Genomic DNA, 22,641 nt, shown 5'->3' with positions numbered 1-22,641 from the left:
GATCCACCAAAGGGCCATTGTAAATGGTCAGGAAATCTTGCCTTGAGGTAGGGATGCTCTTGAAAAGCAGAAGAGTTACAGCCCGTCAATATTTCTCATACGTCACTCCCTCCACAGCTAAGGTCTTTGAGCATAAGTGTAAGCTGAAAACTCTTCTTGAGACATTACTTCAGGATTTATGGAGGCACAATTTAGAATTTGTCTCTCTACTTGCACCCGTGACAGCATTCATAGCAATAAAATCAATAAAATATTTTATAAACATAGCAAGTATTAAAACAAACAAAACAAAAACAAACACCACCAACAACAGAAAATGATAACATTTATGTTATTTCTCTTCCAGTCTTACAGAAATTCTCTGTTAAAATATCACACCATTTCTTCCTGAACTATCACTTCTTCATCAAGTTCCTTTCTGTTCGTTGACAGACTTAAGCACATCGCCCACGTGTTGCAGCCTAAAATCTAAATATTTCTACTACCTCATGTGCTCTTTCCAGCTTCAATTGAAACAAGGAACTATTGTTAAGATATGCTTTTTCTTCAATGCAGATTTTGACTATTTTTCTTTGTTTCTCAGTACAGCAATACATGAATAGATAGCCAAGAGCAGCAATCAAACCTATGAGAGTCACCCAGAGTCACTTCAGAGACTGCTAAGCCCTGAGCCTCACAGATAAGCTGCTGCACAATATTACTCCCAAATTCTCACATGGTGGGAAAATTTGCCATAGTATAGAAGACAATCCAACAAAAACTTGAGGGACTGTTCATGTGCTAGAAGTTAAGCATTTAGTGAGTGTTAGCAGGAACAGGTCTTAGACTCTTGGCTCATTGGAGACAGCGCCGTGTTATTTTTATTTAGTGGAAGAAAGTTTTAGGGACAGGCAGCAGGAGGAGTGAAATGAATATTTTTTAAATGTAGGAGGAACTCGGAGGAGCTATTTAGATGATAATAAAATTATAATGGTCTAAATTGTTGAGCCTTCTTAGGCTCTTATCATGACAAAAGTAATCCCATGATCTTCAGTGGTATTTTAGGATGAGCATGGTAGGATTCCACCTCAATAACAATAGCAATGAGCAATATTAAGATAAGATAAATTATCTCCTCACTTTTGCTTACTCCCAGTGCATTCAGTTCCCCTGATAGTGATCAGATTACTCATTTGCTCACTATTTTAAGAGATTAATATTCCAGTTTGTAATGTAGAAAACTGTTAATTCTACTTATTGTATCCAATGATACTTCTCAAGAAATGGGACCTAAAGCCACCCTGGCATAAAAATTAGAACTCTTATTTTAATTAATGAACAATCTTTGATAAGCAGGAAAGCTACAAGTCTATGACATTTCAGTTTAAAGTGTGTCTTTAAGAGGAAGTCTGAAGCCTTTAACTTGTTATGGGAATTAGAAGTCTATTTCCTATTTTATTGATGCTTTCTGCATATATTATTCATGGTCTGAATTTTGACAACTCTTTTTTTCCCAAAGATGCAGTGCTGGGAATGGAGAAAGATAAGAAAAAAACATCATCTTTATGAAATTCAGTCCTAGGTACAGATGTCCATGTCAGGTTTTGTTCACAACTTTCAATTTTCCTCAGTTGTCTCATTCAGAATTAGATGAAACATTTCAAGTAAGATTTTTGCAGAGTTGTATTGCTTTTGGTCACTTTTTCAGAAAGATTTCCATACTTTCTCTTTTTTTTTTCCAAATAGGAAAAAAATAGGAAAAAAAAAAAAAAAGTGGATCAAAAAGATAACTGTTGCATTCTGAAAGAGTCCCTTCCCCTGAAAGTATTTGACATAGTCAGTTTTCTTTCCCAGTGCAAACGAAGAGAGACAAAGAGAGTGTGCACATGAGAAAGAGTTCATTTGTTTTGTGGTTTTCTAAACAAGAATATAAGTGGTTCAAGATGTGGACAGTTTTTACTTAATATCATAATGGTGTGTTCTGGGCCAAGATTTCACAAAAGTCTCTTGGTCACCACCATGAAGACAAATGAAAAGGAATTATATGACTTAGAATAACATTTAAACATCCTTTTTGTTTCCTCTGTCATTTAAACAAAAATCACAGCTCTAAGACCCCTTAAATTCCAGACATCTAGGATCTTTGTTCTTCAGGTAAAAAAGGAAGTCTGGCAGCATTTCTTGGGAATCTTGTTATAGACCAGCTAGTTTCAATGTCCTCTAAGAAATCAAGAACTAGAGCTGTCCACTGACTGGTGACAGAATGAGGGGGAATGGGCTTAAGTTGCGCTAGGGGAGTTTTAGGTTAGATGTTAGGAAGAACTTCTTTACTGAAAGGGTTGTTAGACACTGGAACAGGCTGCCCAGGGAGGTGGTGGAGTCACCATCCCTGGAGGTCTTTAAAAGACGTTTAGATGTAGAGCTTAGGGATATGGTTTAGTGGGGACTGTTAGCGTTAGGTCAGAGGTTGGACTCGATGATCTTGAGGTCTCTTCCAACCTAGAAATTCTGTGATTCTGTGATTCTGTGAAACCAGAGGAGGAAATGAATTTCAGATGCCATGTCACATGGCTCTATCATTTCTCTTAGGGAGTAAAGACATCTGACATATGCCTTTTTTTTTTTTTTTTTTTTTTTAACCATCTGACAGCTACAGTCTCAAAGTCATGTTCCTCTGGAATCTACAGCAAAGTCCAGCAAAGGAGAAACAGCAGAGTTCACATAATGTTAATTATCCCTATTCATTGCTACAGAAGATAGAGTATGAAATGATTCTTACCATGAATCACAATTGAAGAGTGGAGGAAAGTGTTTTCCTTTTTCTGTTTAGGTCTTGTACAGCAGATATGCCCATCGTCTGCTTATAACAAAGCCTCAGTTCTCCTAAATCCCCCATAAACACACACATCTTCTTTCTATATACTTTAGTCCATCCCTTAAAATCTGGAACCTTCCCTTCTGCAGGAACATGGGCTGTCCCCAAGTGGGCATAGGGTTTTCTAAATGATTTTGGAGAATGCACAGCGGTGCATTTACCTTCATTAGTGGAAATGTTCTTTGTAAAGAAATGTGTGATTTTTTGTGCCTTCTTTTAGATTCCAAACCATAACCAAAACTACAAGAGATTCTCCCCGCCCCCCCATACACTAGATAAACAAACTCTGTAATAAGGGTTTTTGGTGGGAGCAACGTTGATGCTGACAATACATACATGCTGGGTAAAGCGAGATGGAAAGACAGTTGCTTCTCCCTAACAATCATTAAAAATAAAATAAAATAAAATAAAATAAAATAAAATAAAATAAAATAAAATAAAATAAAATAAAATAAAATAAAATAAAATAAAATAAAATAATAAAATAAAATAAAATAAAATAAAATAAAATAAAATAAAATAAAATAAAATAAAATAAAATAAAATAAAAAGAGAAATTTATACTTCAGAGACAGACAGCAAATATTATAAACACATGAAGGTATTCTATCTATATATCATCATTCTCTGCTTCTGTTAGAGAAGAAACCAGGTCTTGACATTGATTGACATATACCTAAGTCATATTTTACTGGAATTTTAGATAATGACTTAAAATTGTCATCTCACCATTTCCATTCACATACTAATTTCCATTTTCTGGTGTAATTTTTCATTTCATTATCACTCTATGTGTTTTCCCTTTATATACAGCATTCACTTCATTTCTTCCTTTCATTTTGTTTCCTTTGATACCCTAACAGCTGGGTTTAAGAAAGTGTCGCTTTTATTTTTTTGTCACTAGAGGCAAGGAAATTAGCACCTTGATGGAAGGCGTACCACATGGAGCATATAGGCATTACAGAGCTCTTAAACACATTTCACTTCACTGTGATTACAAAAATTTAAAGCAGGCATCACAATTTTCAGCCACTTTACCTCCCTTTTGCCATTGCAGATTGACAGCCACAGAAATGTACATTATGAAAAGCAGCTCAAGCCTCACCCCTGACATTATTGAAGGACAGCAGCAATAATGAAATATCTCATCCTCATATAATTTCAGACCATGCTGCAGAGGACAAATGCACTATTTAACCTACTGTCTTCTTAGTCAATTCCCCAGTGCAACTACAGCTGTTACCTCCTGAAACATAAAGTCAGCTACCTCTTACAAGTTGGATCACGAGCAATGTGAGGTGCTGGAGGGGCAAGAAAGAAACCTGTGGCTGATCAGGGAACAGCAGTCTTTACAGGGAGGCACCTGGGAGCTGTTCAAGTAGGATTAACCTGCTAAGACACTCGTGGAGAAGACAGCCAGTACTAGCAATGCACCTCCAGTACACAGTATGGAAAAAAACAAAACAAAACAAAACAAAACAAAACAAAACAAACAAACAAACAAACTTGCCCTTCTGCCCTTATAGGGCTCCTGGAGAAACTTAGTCACTCACAGCTTATGCGGGACAAGCTGTGTAGATATTAGCTTTGTAATTTCCATTCTTTATGTTGTACCAAGATAGACTTTTACAGATGCTAAGCTACTCCTCAAAGCTGCAATGGGATTTTGTCTTTCTGGACAGGATCCTATGACCCCTGAAAATTTACAATCCATTTTTTCCAGCCATGTAGAGAAACCTATCAAGTGATGAAAAATTATTAACTGGAAATGGATAGGGTCACTAACACTACCTACTTTTAGTGATCTAAGTAGGTGTTCAAAGACTTGTCTCCATGGTTCCCTATGCAGTCAATGAAAAATGCTCCCCCAGAAGAAGATTCAGGGCAGAAATCTGCTTCAGATGTCCTGAATCTCCTTAAATGATCCTCTCTCCATAGACAACAGAAAGAGCCTAAGGAAACTAGCCTCTTAATGCAATCAGTAGGAAAATATCCTGAAAAATTAATCTGTTATTTAATATGCATACTCCACAGATGAAGTAGACAGAAAACAGCACACCTGGTAGCTCTAAATGGATAAATGTCATATAAGGTGCATGCTTAAAATGAAGGATATCTTCAACAGTACCCAGCTGAACTGGGATCTTCCTCTGTCTTCCATGAATTCATCCAGCTGCAATTTATGTCTGGTACTGCTCACTCTGTTATTCACGTGTATCCTTTTTACTAGGTACAGAGATGAGCAGTCTAGCTGTGTGCAGAGAGCTGTATTAGCAACAGGAAGTGTTTGGGCATGCAGTAGTGAAGGGAAGGTCTTTAAAAACAGCATAAAAGGGTTTCACAGAGAATGGTAGCATTAAAAAAAAAAAAAAAAGAAGGAACTTAAGTTTACCTAAAGACTGAAGAGGCTTGGAAGCACCAAGACATTTAGAAACTGGCAGTTACTTGATACTGTGCTGTTGAAACTGGTATATCAGTAGATCGTTTCCTCTCCATTGCTAGTAGAATTTGAATCTTTACTCACATGTAAATTTCTCATATCTTATTTTCTACAACAGTACAATAAAAACAAACAAACAAACAAACAACAACAACAGAAAAAAAAAAAACACTACCACCAGAAAAAAAAAATATTTAGTCTTTAGGCCTCTTGACCAAAGGCAGAAAGGCCATCTCTTTTTCACTTTTTGCTATGTTTTTGCCACATCAGAGGATTCTGTCAGCAATTTAGAATCCTTTTGACATATTACAAGGTAGTGTACTTCATTAACAGGGACACTGTGAAATTATGAAACATTTCAGAGAAAACGGCAGGATATTTAGAGTCATTTCTTCCTGAAAATATGCAAAGCCCTTTGGGGAAAATGTAAGCAGATGGTGTGTGAAGCATTCATTGTTTTCTTATGTAGTGATAAACAAATACAGTAAATTAAGAATCACAACTTATCTTATCCCAAAGTATACACCAAAACAAAAGACCCTCAAAACCCACAGTGCTTTTTAGATCTTCAGCATTTTAGAGAATCATCCTTTCATCTTTTCATCCTTTTTCATTCTTGGATTACCCTGCTGACTTCATTACATTTTATTCCTGGTTTTGGATGGCTTTTTGAATTATCACCGCTATGTGCCTCAGTTTACCTGACTGTAGAATACATGTTTGAAAGGCACATCTGAAGTCATTTGGATCAGAGATCATGTTTGTAATAACAACACTAGTTAACCCAATCATCCTGATACACATAAAGAGCTACCAATTTTTATCACTTATTTATTAACTGGGCTGTTTTCTGTCTTGTGTGGGGGAACAGCTTCTTGCTAAATTTGAGGATGATAGCATGACAACTTTCTATCTGCATATTAACAGACACTGCTATTATGTCTACTAATGTAGTCAGAACATGAATAAGAAAATAATCCCTTTTCAGAAGGAAAAACAAAACAAAACAAAACGAAAAAAACAAAACTGAAAGCACATTTGAAAATGTTTTGTGTAATGAATATTATTATTCCTCTAATAAAGTTTTTTGTTGTTTTTGTTTTTGCTTGTTTTTTTTTTTATTTTATTTTTTTTTCCACAGCAGCAAAAATGATACTGAAGTCTAATAAAAATGTGCGAAAACTAAAAAAAACTCACGGTGTTAAATTTTCCCCTGGATGAATGTGATGCGAGTTTGATGCAATCACATTAAATTCAATAACAAACTGATTTTATGAGTTAATCTCTATTTACACCACTGTAACTGGCAGGACTTTAGTCTGTAATGCAACAAAGCACACAGCAGTTGAGTGGGAATATCCTACCCCATGGAAATGGCACAAACAATGAGCTGAGCTCTGTTGAAGGAAAGAATCAAGAAAGAAGCCTGTCTGGTGGTGAAGGCTCTGGAGTATGATTCAGGAGATTGGTTTTGCTTTTTGCTTTCTTCAGAAATATATTTTCTCTCTCTCTTCTTCTCCATCTGTGTTGCAAATCTAGTGCTTCCTATTTTTTGTTCTGTTTATCTCTGGGTGTACATTTTGAGACTCAGTCTTTTTTCAATTTTTTCAACTAATAAGACAAGCAAAGGTACATAGCTCCTGTGGTGTAATGGGGCAGCCAAACGAGAGAATGGATGCAACCTCTCTGCTGGATGGAGAAATTAGGGACCGCTGCAGTACACAGCTCAATGCAGATTTGAACTGATCTGAGGTATTCAGCATCATGTGAACACAAATAGTAAAGCAACAGAGGAGAAGGTTAAAGGAGAAATAGAAACAAAAGTAATCTGAACAGAAGCGAAAGTAAACAAATCAGGTATTGAAATGCAAGTATAGCAGAACTGAGGTGTTTGGCTGCTCAGGTGAGGACCCTGCACAGAGTTGTTATCTTCCTATGAATGTTCATGCCAAGCAAGTGACAAGGAACGATGTATGATGTAAGGAATGCTAAGCAGTACATTTAATTCTCTCTTGAAGGAAAGAGAGGAAAGAGGGCTAGAGTCTTCAGGAGTTGAACAAACAAGCAAACGTGAACAAAAAACAAACAAACAACAAGACACTAAAGTTAACCCAATTTACCTTGCAAATATGATAATTCACATAGCCACCAAGTCACCAAGGCTAAAAAACACACCTAGAAATCATCCTGTCCAACCACCCACATGGGGGATGATCTGGGCAGCCCAAAGCCATGTCTAGTCAAATTTTGAATTTCTCCAAGGATGGAGAATCTACAAGGTCTCTGGGCAGCCTGTTCAATCTACCTCACAGTAAAACAGTATTTTCTTCTGTTTAAATGGATTTTCCTGTGTTCCAGTTTGTGCCTCTTAGCCTTAAATATGATTTAAGTAAATAATTAAGTAAATAATTGAATGAGGCATGAGAGTTCAGCATTTTTTTTTGGAAAATGAAGCGAGTGGTATACATCTGAATTGCTTAATGTATGTGGATATTGAAAAGCTGGATTCTGTTAGCCCAGAATGCAAGCTAACATTAATTGGTTTTCTTAATTTTCTTTTTCTTGTACATTTCCAACACTCTAACTCCCATATGAGCTGGTAAGCTATTATGTAGAGGCTGCCTATTAGATATAAAGCTTTACAAGCTCATTGTTGATAATGTCAATGTCATGAAGAAAATTCAGGTCAGTTACAATATGTGGTACAAAGCTATCTAAAATTGTAAGTGTGGGCGTTTCAAGCGTGGGTCTTATCTCATTTGAAATTGAAATATGTTTGCAGTGCTTGAATGTGGGAAGATTAATTAACACCTCTGTTTCAAAATAAGAAGGAGTAGAAAACCCTCACAAGGAAAAGGGGAAGTGACACTGTCAACGGCTAGGAAGAGAGGGTTTTTCAGCTGGAAAATAGTGCAAAAAAGAAACAAATGCATCCGTTTCTCTAAACTGAAGGCAAGGAAAATGGTATTTGATATTGACTGAGTTTTCCAAAACAATCCCATGACCACATTTTTCTTAATTGCCAAGTAGCAGCAAGCTAAGATATTGAGTTCATTCTCAGGAGGCTACTGACTTAATATTTCAAGCTTTCTGCTTTCCCAGATTCCAGCTCTCATTTCCTCCAAGCAGGTAAAATGAATGAAGGTGCCAGTTAGAAGGCAAACAAACAAACAAACAAGTCCCCATGCATATTATGGCACATTTCACTCTGATGCATTTCAGTGAAAGGCTGGGATGCGTTAAACACTCCTAGATGTCATTTGAAAGTAGCTCTCTGCTTTATTTCAGGAAATAGAAGCTTCCATTTCCCTATTTCATCTTTTTCCTATGATCCTCTACTGGTTGGGAACAGTTCCCTTTGATATCTCATATAGGATCACTTACAGGTTCTTCTTTTATTCTCTATAAAAGCAGTCTCAGGAAACTGATGGTTGGTATCACCTTCATTTACTATCAAAGGCTCTTAATATAATTTACTAAAATGACATTGAAAAGCAGACTTCTGTTAGTGGGATGGCTTTGTTAATGGGATCGGGAGATGGCAAGGTAGGTACCTATAACATGTCTTACAGTAACAAGATGAAAGAGACATATTCAAGCTCTCAAAACCCCTGCTATGCCACAGGTGATTCTCTGTTTTACTTCAGGTAGTTCAATGGCACTGAAGCATTGTGTTTAGATGAATGTCTGCACTAGTTAACCCAGACTGACAAGATAAAATATCCCAAATTGTAATTTATCAAAGGAAGTGAGTGGCCTATGTAGAATGTAATTAGAAGTGTGGCTGTGCAAGAAGGAAAGAAACTCTTGCTACAACAATCTTTCACTTGGGAACATCTACATAACACACTTCCCTATTTCATTTCCCCTTTTAGCTGCATTCCTACATTCTCTTTTCTATGAAGCTGCAAGAAAAGTGCCCAGAAATGCCCATATCTGCATGACCATCTTAACCATAAGAAAGTCTGCTATTGAAAACGAGCTGTTTTTCTCTTACAGCCAACATTATTTTTTAAAGGAAATTCACAGACACCCTAATGATATTTGCTACTTAAGGGAGTTAATTCTGAATTTTGCATAGCAGATGAAAAATCTAGAGTCTCAAATTATTTAACAACACATATTTTGTATTTCTCTTTATCTGTTGAAAAGAAAAGCTAGTGAAATATTATCTTGTTTGTGTACTGTACACAGAGCTTCCCTGTATTCACTGCCATGTTTATTTTAGAGCTAAGCCCTACAGGGGCAATTTAGCTTAGTCAAAGTCAAGCTGCCTTCTATCAGCATCTCACATCTTCAACAATGATAATCATTTCTGAAATTGAACATGTTTTGTGGTATCTTGATATTGCGGATGTTGAACAAAGTAAAGTCAGCTTGATTCCCTTAAACTCGGATTAATCTGCAAAGCACAAAGTAATAAAAACATTATTTTGACTATCAAACCTAGCAGATATGACAGCAGTTGTCAGGAGAACGCATGTGTCATGCACAGACATAAGCTTGCCTCAGCAACAAGCTGTAACACTTCATAACAACTCTGCTTTCTTCACAGGAGAGCCTTTCTTCAGGAGTGCTTCAGGAAGAGGGAGGGGAGGGAGAAATAAAAAGCTGAAGGCCCTGAATCTTTTAGGGAAAAGAAATATGTACATGTCTGCTTAGGATGCCAAATCGTTGACAGAGGCCCTGAGACGAGCTTCCTGAGTGCAAATTTCCAGCCTGACATGAAGGCCTGTCCTGTAGAACTCATAAGCACTGCAAGTTAGTTATCTGCAGGACAAACTCATTAAGTGTGCCCCCGCAAATGTCTCTAAGATTTGTCTGGAAGGCAGCATCTGCCTGAAAACAAGTATCTACCAGAGTCTGCAGAACAGCAACTTGAGTTCCTCAGTTGTTTGTGGGCTCATGACAATATTGAGCAAATACTTTATTTTCACAGGTTTGGTGGCTAGGAAGACCTATCAAACAAAGTATCAACCCTAATTTCTAAGGTCATATGTATGTTTGAGGTGAGATTTGAGCTTAGAATGTCAGTATTTTTCAGAGCAGGGAGTTCTATATAACCACGACACTGTAATATTACATTTCACACAGGCACAATCTTATTCAGGAATGTATCAGTGACAAAAAAGTTCTTAGTCAAGATGCAATAAAAAACAAAACATAACAAAAACAACCAACCAAATACCTACCAACTCACAAAATCAAAACACAACAACAACAAAAACAAGAAAGAAAGAAAAAAAAAAAGATCTGTTATGTAAGACAGTAAATCATGTCTTACATTTCTTTCATCTGATCCTTTTTATTCTACAGAAGTCCAAATAAATTCTTAAGGAGGGAATCTGGTAAGATTCTGAGCAACAGAATAAGATAGAAGACTAATCAGGCTCATTTTTGGAGGACTATGATCATGAGCTGTGATTGTAGGATAGGTTTCTTACTTTTGTGGGCTCTTAAAATTTTACAAGGCTATTTGGTTTCTTTTGTTTTTTTTTTTTTTTTTTTTTTTTTTTTGTTTTCTTTTGTTTTTTGACAGAAGAAAGGCAATTTTGTGCATGTGACAAAGAGGAGGATATTTGCTGCAAATATGTATATACATGTATGTATATACTATATGCTACATACTAGCTGTAGTAGCGTAGAAACATAAACTTTGCAATAAGTATTCTTAAACCATTTAAAAGTTTTCCTGATAAATTTCACTAGTTCTATAGAAGTAATTATCTCCTTTTGTAAAATAAAAAATAAAAAAATAAAAAAATTAAAAAATAAATAAAACGGGGATTTATAAAGACACTAAAAAGCTGATAACTGACTTTGTTGACAATAACAAAATTAATAGCAGTATGATGGTTGAATTTATGAATGCAAATGGAGACATTTTCTTAAACATTTGTTTCATACCACATAGAATGAATGTAAAAGAAATCTTACAGTTATCTCAGAAAACATCATTTATCTCCTCTAGTGGGTTAGAGTACTGCAGCACTACCCCAGATAGGGTCTCACAGTATTCATTCATTCAAATGGAGCTTTTTGTACTGCTGAAATTTCTTTTGTCTATGAGGAAGAGAAAGGAGCATTTCCACTGCCAAGCTTATCTGGCTTTTCTGCTGGGTAGTTTTATCTCCTGATAAGGGACCTATAAATTTTGAAATATCAGCGATTGCCATCAGAGACTAGAAATTATTTAGAGTGGAGGAAGATGTGAAGTGGGTCAAAAACAAGAAATGCACTGCAATCACCTTCATAAACAAATAGCAGTTGGTACACTTCCTCACCAACATTTTTTCTCTCAGTCAATGTTATCCTCCCCACCCCCCTCCCTTTTTTTTTTTTTTTTTTTTTGCTTATCTCTCATAGTGGAGGTAAGTTTGCAACTGCATTAGAGATTAGGGAGGTGAAAAAGTATCCCTCTAATCAGCATTTTATTGTAAGTTAATGAATTGTTTACCTGCTGCTGGATAGAGGACAAAAAGGACAAAGCATTTTTTAAGTGATGGTAGGCATAAAATAACACTGTTCTCCACCCAACCTTTCCCAGAGAAAACATACTGCATGAGGAGAAGGCACATACTAGCAGAGTTTCTAAATAAAGTAATAGAGATATTAAATTGGGTGGTTATAAAGGAAGGGACTTAATATTTACATTTTCAGCAATTCTTATTCAAAAGAATGCTATATATACCTGCCAAAAAGGACAGAAAATGTTGGAGGAAAAATTGTGTGGATGTGAAAGAAAAAAAAATATTATTGTAGAGGCAAAGGACATAACTGACCATAGATGAGAGAAATGATGTAAGCTATGGAAGGTTTTCTCAATTTTCAATGGTTCTGGGACTGTCTCAGAACTGTAATCAAAAATGGAAGTATCACATTGTTTATTAATAAACTATAATCCAACTGAGAGTAACCTTTTTTCTCTCCAGATAAAAATGAAGTTTTGCAGTATAACAGAGACACTGTCAGAACTTTAATCTGTTGCCTTAAATTGGCAGTTTTTTTTCTTTTTCTTTTTCTTTTTCTTTTTCTTTTTCTTTTTCTTTTTCTTTTTCTTTTTCTTTTTCTTTTTCTTTTTCTTTTTCTTTTTCTTTTCTTTTTCTTCTTTCTTTCCCTTTCCCTTTCCCTTTCCCTTTCCCTTTCCCTTTCCCTTTCCCTTTCCCTTTCCCTTTCCCTTTCCCTTTCCCTTTCCCTTTCCCTTTCCCTTTCCCTTTCCCTTTCCCTTTCCCTTTCCCTTTCCCTTTCCCTTTCCCTTTCCCTTTCCCTTTCCCTTTCCCTTTCCCTTTCCCTTTCCCTTTCTCTTCTTTTCAATGCCAGTGGCTTTGAAAGCATATGGGTGCATTCAGTGTTCACAGCAAGACAGTCCACAAGCCACTGGCTACAGAGCATCATTGGAGGTAACAGGTAACAACAGACCTCAAAAATACACAGCAAAAACTCAATTTTGCAAAGATTTCATTACATGGATTAAGGAACCTGGCACTGTGAAACAGTAATATACTTGTACCAGCATCACACTTTGCTAGGCTTTGCTCACATGCAGCCCCATCCACTTGGAGGTTAGTCACACGGTGGCTCTTTGCAACTCTAACCCAACAGCTGTTATTTCTGAAAACGCTCCTAGAGGGATGTCTTTTGAAGGTTCAGAAAACAGGGCAGAATGAATATCTGACCGGAGAAACAATCCACTGCCAAATAACACAGTGCCTGAAGCAGTTCTAATAAAACTTCTTTCAGATGTCACTTGCATTGTTGCAAACTCCCATAAAGATAAAGCCTGACCTATTTTTTGTTTGTTTCAAAACTTGTTCACTTTGACATTTTGTTGTTGTTGTCATTGCTGCTACTCTAGTTCCTTCCCCACTCTGGTGCTTGTTATTTCGGGGTCTTTGTGCCACACTTTCACCTCCACCTTTCCACCGATGGAGAGGGGTCTGGCAGCAGCTGTAAGGAGCCCAATGTGGCCAGAAGTCACAGTGCTCCTGCCTGTTGGAGACATCAGAGTATATGGATTAAGACAAGCTCCCCCTCAGCCAGGGGTGAAGCAATTTGCTGCATTCCAGCTCCCATGCTTGGCTTGGGCACCATAAAAGTGGAAGGCTGCTCCCTGCCTTAGCACAGTCAAGGTACACAGCACATGCAGCTGCAGCAGCCTGTGTGTGTGTGCTGTCACCTGCAATGCTGTTACAGCTACATGAGATGTTTAAACAAGACATGGCAGCATCCAGAGAATAGACTGATGATGGAAAAGCTGCTTGCAGACATCTCACTGGTCTGTTTCACAGCTCCTCCACAGATTTTCTCTTTCCTCTTCCTGTTGCCCAAGGTGGATACCTTTCTTCACCGTTCCTCAGTCTTTTCTATACTGCCTCCGGGCAGTAGTAAGACATGTTACTGTAGTGGGTTTACGTGGCAAGGTTTTGGTAGCAGGGGGCCATAGGTGTGGTTTCTGTGAGAAGGATCTAGAAGCTGCCCCATGATGGACCCCGTGGTATGGACCCATATCTGGAGCAGTTCTGGAAGAGCTGCTGCCTGTGGGAAGCCCACGCCAGATCAGTTCATCAAGGACTGCATCCCGTGGGTGGGACCCCACAGCACAGGGGACGAGAGTGATCGAGAAGGAGCGGCAGAGAAGAAGTGCTGTAGACTGACCATAACCCCCATTCCCCCGTTCCCCTGCGCTGCTCGGGGGGAGGAGGTGGAAGAGGGTGGATGGGGGTGAGAGGGTGGAAGGGGGGGAAGAGGGTGGAAGGTGCTTTTGGTTTCTTTCCTTTGTTTCTCACTTCTCTAGCTTGTTAGTAATGAGCAATAAATCTTACTATCTTCTTATGCTGAGTCTTTTTTTGCCCGTTACAATAATTATTGCGTGATTTTCTCGTCCTTATCTCAACCTTTGAGCCCTTTTCACATATTTTCTCCCCATTTCTCTTTGAGGAGGGGGAGTGAGAGAGCGGCTGTGGTGGAACTCAGCTGCCCACTCAAGCAGAACCACGACAGTTACCACACTTGACATTTTTTTTCAGAACTTAGTTATGTATACCTATAACTTTACAAAGATATTCTAAGTCATTATTTCCTTATAAGCTCCCATTCCACTGAATCCACTGAAAGAGGCAAGTATTGCACAGACAGCCAAACAACAGGAAACTGAAGGTGGAGGAAAGGAAGAAAAAAGGTTGAAGAAAATGCATTTTAATCCTCCTTGTATTAGTGGTTAGAAAGCAGTATTTCTCAGCTCCATAAATAATGACTTTCTAAAATATTACTGGTGGGAAAAGGTCTCGCTTGATGGCTTTAAGGGAAGTGGCAGGAAATTCAAATTTTCAGCATTCTGTCTGATATTTTCACTTGTTGCACTGCACACTCTTGAATGACAATGAATCATATTTACTGTTCCTCACTGTTGGTAGAAGATCTTTGGTACCAACATGTATTAAAATTACATTTTAGTCTGACCAGGATTAAGAGGAAAAAGCTGTTTTGTGGACAAAACCTGAGAAGGGAACTGGTCTTTTTTCCATTTTCCTTCACATTCCTTCCTTGCTGTTGTGACATAACGCAGGATCAATGCTCTTTTCTTGCAGAAGATGCTGGCATGGTGGGCAGGTTTCCCCTCTGCTGATCAGGCCACTGTCACTGCTCCTGACTTGAGGACATCCTTTGCTTCTCCCAGGTGGGGAGCTTGGTTTGGTGGAGGGAACTTCATATTAGGAAGGAGCTGTGGATATGTAAGGTAGACACTTTACCCTTGTCAGCCACTCTACTTCATACGCATACCTGCATTGTCACATAGGGAATCTCAGATTTGTCATAAACCTATCCTGGAGAGGGAAATGTTTGCTCTACTCTCTTTTCATCCGTTTTCAGAAATCTGTTCACTACAGTACGTTGACTCCTGGAGAGTCTTCACTCTCCAGGGAGGTTGGCATTTCCACCTCTCTGGGAGGCCATGCTTTGAACTCTTGGTGCTTGGTGCTTCTACGGTGACATTATTTGAGATATCTCTCTGCTTACTGCAGAACACGTCCATAGGCACTTCGCTACCCTCATTGGCTCTCCTCAGACCACGTCAGTAACAACAATTCACAACAGCAAAACAGAAAGGGATCAGCCCCACTGTATCTGCATCACCATGGTAATGTCTGTACTAGTAGAAATGAGGAAAAGTTACAGTACAGAAGTACACAAAGGACAAAAAAAATCCTTCTCAAATATGTCTTTACAGCCTCTGTGCTGATAAATTTTCCTGCCAGAAAATGGAGCAGAGTCTCCATAAACCCCACTCGGGTACATTCCTTACCTGTGGGAAGCTAAAACATTCAAATGCAGCTGTCTTCTGCATGTGATTTGAAACCCAAAACATACATTTGTATCTCTGAAAACCTCCACCTGAATATATCTCTGACTCAAGCATGAGTCAGTACATAGTTTCATGTCCAGGGATCTGTCAAAATGTGTTCTGCCTTTCATTAAGTATTATCTCATTACCGTGGAGAATAATGTAATAGACTAATTTTATACACAGGATAAAATAGCAGATATTCACCTGCCATAACCAAACTGAGGTAAAATAATAAAAAAGTTATCTAACAGAAGGAGAGGACCATCCAACTTTGACTAGAACAAGAAGTTCTCCTTCATGTTGTTTGTCTGAGAAGCAAAGAAACTCAAGATTCAGAAAATCCCTCCTTTCCTACTGCTAGATAATGTGCTCACCCCTCTTTGACTGCAGCTACAGTGCTGTCCACACCTGGATGTAAAACAAAGCACTTTGAACCTCATCTTTCTGGGAGCTCACCACACTTGAAAAGTAACAGCAAAAACACTTAGAAAAAGATGCTATCTGCATGAGCCCCAGGTCAACTAGCAACAGTCATGAGAAACCTTGTATTTAACTGTAAAAACAAATACTGACATTGGATGATTCAATTAACCAGACATATTCAAGTAAATTTTTAAGGCATAGTAGTTGTGGACTACACACCCTGAATGATTTGCACAAGAATTTCTGCAAAACAAAATATATATCATCAACTAAAATGCAGCAAGGTGAGGGAGATACATAGAATATCAATACAGGAAGATATAGAAGGATATGCCTAGCAGACATTTGCTCAGCCATCTAGATTACTAAATTGTGTGTTAAAGGGTTTTTTTTGGACATTTGTCTATCTCCCTGCACCACATGAACGAAGAGCTTTGATGTACAAGGGTGGGCTTTGGATGTCTGCAAGAGCATCAGAGGGCAGAGTTGAGCCTGAGCTTTGTAGTTTACCAGAACACTTGTTGCTGTCACTCCTCGGCTTAAAAAGGGATGGTTAACACAGTCATGGGAATTCAAAGACTCATTTTCCATTCAAATTCCTGGGATATACTATTTGGAAAATCTCATTCTGAGAGGTAAAATAATAACCAGCATTAATCATTTTGCCTAATCTGAAGCCTGGGTGATGAAGAAGACTTCTATTCTGTATTGCTGACCCCATATGCACAAACACAGACCATTTAGAAAAGCAAAACTTCCAAGGTACCAAATTGCCCATGCTGCTGTGACACGTATTGTTCCTGGTACTGAAATCAAGCTTCAAAGACAGGAAAGAAGCTCTAAACTTGTTAAATAGTATGTAAGGTTGATTTCTTTTACAACTCTGACAGGATTATACCACTCAGAATATCTCCAGCAACTTTAGCCTAAACGTGATGAACTGCAGTGATTCAGTTTCTCTCACCCTCCCCAGAAACTCTTTTATGTTTTAATTGACCACTTAAACATTTTGTCTGTTTTTCATCCTCTGTTCTTCTTTCACTGAATTTTATCCCATTATTTCTTGTTATTTCTCCCTAAACTACTCTAAACAATTCTTTCACCTATTTCAGCATGCAGAAAAGGAATTTTGCTGTTCAAACATTAAACATTTTGTTTAAATATTAAACAGTAATGTTTTTTTCTCTTGACTGTTAAACCAGTTACAAAGTGGGATTTAAATTGGCTTACAAATCTCTGACACTGAACTTCTGCACAACTGGTGTCAGAAAACATACCATTTTACCCTCAGCAACAAGCTAACTGTGCCACCACTTTCATGTAGGGATGTTTTTTTATTGTTAAGGCAAAGTGTGACAAACTCAAATAGAAAATAGTTTTGCAGTGCTGCATTTTCATTTTCAGTAGCTTTATATATATATATATATATATATATATATATATATATATATATATATATTTATTTTTTAAGGCAGCATTATATACATCTTTCTAATCATAATCAGTCACCTGGTGATTATTTTACAGAAATGATATTGTGAAATGCTATAATAAGAATATGAGGGTTTTATTAAATTTTTCATGTAGACTGTGAGAATACCCACTGAGAAAACTTCCTCATCCTACTTCTTTACTTCTTTACTACTTGTAAACACTTAAATATAGACAAAAGAAAAAATATCTTTCTTAACTATTTCATATTGCAGAAGAAATGTTTCATTTGAAACTTTAAATTAAAACAAAGGTCAGCAAAGTGACTCTCAAAGTCCCTTGAGCTCCTCATTTTGATTGCTACATCTATACCTTAAAAAGAAGGGGCATCAATATACACATCAGAAGTCTTTCCACTATTACTGTCCTCTAAGAAGTTGAAGTCCAAGGGTCACAGTCTCAAGACTTCTGCTTCTAATCTGAGGAAAAAATACCACCATCCCAGATTGTGTCATATAGATTAGGATAATCTGACATATTAACCTTGAAAAACTAAAGCTGAACTCATAACATGGCTTCTGGAAGGCTTTGATTTTGCTCTGGTTTGGCCCAGTGAAAACACTTTGATTCAAAATGTCAGTAAAATAGACCTCAGGTTAGCTGGCTTGCTGCTAGCAGAAAAAGAGAGTTTATGAATATTTTTCACATACTTGGGCAATCTTACCTAATTGTACTTAAACTCTGGGACTTTTCAACTCAGGAAAGTTTGAAATTGATTGGCACACGTTTTGATTTACATGTAGTCTAAACTTGATAATAAATGTATGACTTCAACATTAAAGATAAGTATTCTTAGTTGTATGGATAGCAAATTTTGATATTCTTCAAAATCAGTCAATATCAGTCAATTCTGTAATAATACCAAAATATACTGAAACACATATAATCATGCATCAATACAAATAACTGCATAGTTATCTCCTATTCTGTTAATTATTTCAAAAGTTATGTAGCATCAGTTTGAGTTGGAAATAATAGCTATATGAACTATGCTGTCAATGCCAGGTGTTATGGTTCACTAACTGGATGCCGAAACCTTACCATAATTAAAATAAGAGTAATAATATAAATAAGTACATAAACAAAAGCTACCTTAACTTGTTTTTGAGTTTTGCAATCTCATTCAGATGAATCATCAAATCAGTGCAAAACTTTTGATTTGAAGCCAGGATATACCAAGAGATGCTAAACATCATGCTTTCTGTTGGTAATTACAGTCCAGCCAAGGTCTGCAATGAAAGAAAGCTTTAAATAGGTGGCAGGGTTCCAATATGTCAGAGTGTGTTGTATAAATTTATTTAAATTATTGCAAATGTATCAGCTCTGCAGTATGGCAGGAAGAGGAGAAAGATTAGAGTACTATGAATAATGGAATTTTGTGGTATTTTGGCTAAATCAGAAAGCTAAACAATAAAAAAGTTATTTGTATAAACACAAAATATTTTGTTGACCCAAGACAAAAAGTTTTGTTTCATTTTGGGCAAAAAGGAATGCTTCATTCGATCAGACAGGAAACATCCTTTTTGATTTTCAAGTTGCTGCACTAGATCATGTCTATTAAGGCATTAACACATTGAAATAAAAGTCAGAACATTCAAAGTCTTAATATATACACATATATATATATACATATATATATATATTTAAAAGTGTCATCAGGTCAAGATTTTTTTGACTGGCAACCATAGGCTTTAATGTCCCTGCCTATCTTCTCCTGCTACCATCACTGGCCCCTGCCATGGAAGTTCTCCAGCTGCCCCTGGTTGTCCCCATTCCCAGGCAGCCCCTCATCACTGTGGTACCTTGGCACTAACATTTTTAATTTTCCTTCTCTTGTTCTTTTGTGTTTTGGAAAAACACATTGTTGATTTCCCTGTGAGTATAGGGATTGTTACTTCCTTTTGAAGCAGCTTTGGTGATTAGCATTTGATAAGATAATAACAACAAAAAAACATTCTCAGCCCTAGAATAGATGGAGCTCAGGGTTATATTCTGAGTGAGTCATTGACTCAAGCCACATTCAATTCTCTGGATTAAGTTTTCTCCTTTGTAAAAGTGTAGATAAGCCTCATCTACATATCCACCTTCTTCCAAGTTAATTTCTAGAGCTTTATTAAATAATTGCAGAGTGCACTGAGCTCCTTGACTAAAAGTAGGAAAGAACGATCAGATACACAATTGATCCAGTGGTACAGTTTTAATGCAGACAAAACAGAGCTATAGGAAAAAGCCCACAGAACTTGTCATACATGAAGTGGTAACCACTCTCCAAAGACTTTCTTTTGATCTTTCGTCTGAGCATCCTACTAGCACCTTGAGGACTCCCTTTCCCATGGTTTTCTCTTTTTGTTCTTTCATGCTGCTCTTGGTACTGTTTTTGAAGTAGCCACAACAGAAAAGCCATGCTCACTTCCCTGCTTGTGGCCTGGGCTTACTGTCACCACTAGTGCCCTCAGTCTTGAGCCCATGATGGTGAAATCCAGTTTAGCACAAAGCCCTCCACATATTTGTTTTTCTTTATACCCACACCTTGAACTTACGTCTGAGATTGGGTGGTGGACATTGAAACACTGCACAGGGTACGCAGAGATCCCAGCAGAGAAATCAGTGCATCTCTGCTCACTAACAGAGAAAACAAAAGGGTTACTCTAAATCTATTTCAAATAGTGTATACTTTTCAAAGAATTAGCAGAACAATTGCATTTATCTGGGTGGTGAGGTTAATGGAGCACAGATATTCATATAAACAGGAAGTCTATGGCCTGGCAAAAAATATATATGTATATCTATAAATTTATATATATAAAAATAATTAAAAGAAAAGTTTAAAAAATTATATATGTATAATGCTCTCGTTTATGTGCTTCCAAAATCAGAATTTAATACATGATACAGAAAAGCCAAAGGAAGGGTAAAAGAAAGGTAAAATCATATGATATCTCAAGTTGGAAGGGACCCACAAGTATCATCAAGTCCAACTCCTGGCTCCACACAGGACCACCCAAAAATCAGAACCTACATCTGACAGTGCTGTCCAAACAGTTCTTGAGCTCCAGCAGGCCTAGGCCATGACCACTGGTCCTCCTCTGAACCTTCTCTAACAGATCTACATCCTTCATCATAGAATCATAGAACATTCTGAGTTGGATGGGACCTACAAAGATCATTGAGTCCAACTCTGGCTTCACATGGGACCACCCAAAAATCAGGCCCTGTGTCTGACAGCACTGTCCAAATGATTCTTGATCTCTGGCAGGGTTGGTGCTGTGACCATTACCCTGGGGAGCCTGTCCCAGTGCCTGACCACCTCTGGGTGCAGACCCTTTCCCTAACCCCCAGCCTGACCCTCCCCTGTCCCAGCTCCATGCCGTCCCCTCGGGTCCTGTTGCTGTCCCCAGAGAGCAGAGCTCAGCGCCTGCCCCTCCGCTCCCCTCCTGAGGGATCTGCAGGCCGCCATCAGGCTTCCCCTCAGCCTGCTCTGCTCTGGGCTGAACAAACCGAGGGACCTCAGCTGCTCCTCACACATCTTCCCCTCCAGATCTTTCACCATCTTTCAAGCTCTCCTAAGGAAGCTGTCTAACAGCTTTATGTGCTTTTTATATTGTGGCATTCAAAACCATGCACAGTGCTTGAGATGAGGCCGCACCAGTGCAGAGCTGAGTGGGACAGTCACTCCCCTCAAAAAGCTGGCAGTGCTGTGCCTGATGCACCTGAGGATATGGTTGGCCCTCTTGGCTGCCAGGGCATGCTGTTGCCACATGTTCAACTTGCCATCAACCAAACCCCCAAATCCCTTTATGTGGGGCTGCTATCCAGTCTCTCATTCCCCAGTCTGTGCATATATCCAAGGCTGTCCCATCACAGCTGCAGAATCTGGCGCTTGCTCTTGTTAAACTTCATATCTTTGGTGATTACCAAGCCCTCTAATCTGTCAAAATCTCTCTGAAAGGCCTCTCTACCCTTGATGGAGTCAACGGCTCCTCCCAATCTAGTATCATGTATGCAAAATTACTCGGAACACCTTCTAGTCCTACATCCAAGTCATTTATAAAAACACTGAAGAAAACTGGCCCTGGGGAACCCACTAGTGACTGGCCACTAGCCTGATGTAATCCATTTCTTATAATCCTTTGAGCACAACTGTTACCAATTGTTCACCCATTGTATTATGCACCCAGTAAACCTCATCTAAAGCCAATTGAAACCAGGAGTAAAATGTCCCTTTCTTACAGTATTAGAAGTTAGGTGAAGAAAATTGTATCCACAGGCAGTCTTCATTTCATCTTACAGAATTTATGGAGTCCTTTGACAACTAATGGTGTAGAAAAGTCTAGAAAGGCTTATTATTCTATGACCTGAAAGTTCTCAGTTTGCTACAGCACAGCCATTAACAAAGAAGCTGTTACCAATTAGACATTTCCTACTTTTGTGTAACTTTTCAAAAATATTCCCCAATGTGTGACTGACTATAATTGCAAAATCTTATTACTTATTTCATATTTACAGCATTTTCTGGTCTTTGCTCCAAGAGACTTTTGACTGCAGGTTATCTCTTCTTCAGAGAAGGCTGTGTAGGATGGTTTTCTTTTTTTTTTTCTTTTTTTTTTTTTTTTTTTTTTCAAGGGCCTTTTGCTAGCACAGAATCTCTGCCAATTATTGTGCATGTTCTTGGGACATTTGTATGTGTGCAAACAGAGCTGACACAAGATTAATGCTCTTTGTCTACTGCTGTTGACCAACCCTTGCCTACTCATAAGAAACTGAAAGCCATGGATGCTGCTACATGGTGGGTTTTTGACTCAGGTTATATGAAAAGAAACTCATCCATGGCAGAATTCAGTTAAATATACATAAACATAAATGTAAACATAAACATATATGTAATTTATTCTGTGAATATGTTCCTTAACATTGTTTATATTTGTGGTGACACCAATGTACTTCTCATGTAAACCTAAGTGCTTGGTTAGTATTGGAAAGTTTGTTTTTGTACAAATGACAAGGATATTTCACTCTGCATAATTTCTAATGTTTTCTTCCTGTGCCCTACAGTCAGTTCTAAATGTCACCAGAACCTTAAAAAGAAAT

Source organism: Anas acuta, chromosome Z (genome assembly GCF_963932015.1).
Source record: "Anas acuta chromosome Z, bAnaAcu1.1, whole genome shotgun sequence".
Classification (NCBI taxonomy): domain Eukaryota; kingdom Metazoa; phylum Chordata; class Aves; order Anseriformes; family Anatidae; genus Anas; species Anas acuta.
This window is presented reverse-complemented; position numbering follows the sequence as displayed.